Raw genomic sequence first — 1,003 nt, forward strand, 5'->3', positions numbered from 1 at the left:
GAAATACAGTGAAAAGCTACAATTAAAGTGCCTGGTTCAGACAGCTTGTGGTGTCTTAAAAACAAAAACAGACATGTCATAATAGGCATGTCTGAAAGGTCGGGGTCTTCGAAGGAGCAGTGCGCAGCCCGACCCGGCATTCGGCGCTGATGATGTCTGAAAAAAATCCAAACTCGTATCCAACAGCCTGGTAATTAAATACTTCCATCACCCTAGTGCTTGGCAAAGGGCAACTCCTGCAGCTGTTTGAGGAGTTTATTTTATGACCGTCTTGCAATAACACTGACATTATGGGTATCATAAAATCTTACAGCTTTTGGCCCATCGTGCCTGTGCCAGTTCATTGAAAGAACGATCCAATCAGTCCTCATAGCCCAGCATTATTTTCCTTTTCAAGTATATATCCAAATCCAAAGCTACTACTGTAACAGATTCAACCACCTTTTCAGGCAGTGCATTCCAGCTCATAACAACTCGCTGCGTAAAAAAATTCTCCTCACCTCCCCTCTGTTTTTTGCCTTAAATCTGTGTCCTCTGGTAACCGATCCAACTGTGGGAAAAATGTCTCCTTCTCGATCAAAACCCTTCATAATTTTCGAAAGCTCCAGTAAATCTCTCCTTATCCTTCTCTGCTCCAAAGAGAATAACCCGAGCTTCTCTCTCCACATAACTCATGTAAAGAATAAGGATCCAAGACCTCCCCATCCTTCCTAAAGTGTAACTCCTTCTTGAAATATGTGCTAACAAGCCACTGATTGCCATAAAAGTGTAATGAAAGGAAGAACTTGCATTTATATAGCACCTTCATGACTTCAGAACATCCCAAAGCACTTTACAGCCAATTAAGTACTTTTGAAGTGTCGTAATTTGTGCACAGCAAGGTCCCACAAATGATAATGACCAGATAAACTGTTTTTTTAGTAATGTTGGTTGAGGGATAAGTATTGGCCAAGACAACAGGGATAACTCCCCTGCTCTTCTTCCCAACAGTGCCATGGGATTT

This window comes from Pristiophorus japonicus, chromosome 22 (genome assembly GCF_044704955.1).
Source record: "Pristiophorus japonicus isolate sPriJap1 chromosome 22, sPriJap1.hap1, whole genome shotgun sequence".
Lineage (NCBI taxonomy): Eukaryota > Metazoa > Chordata > Chondrichthyes > Pristiophoridae > Pristiophorus > Pristiophorus japonicus.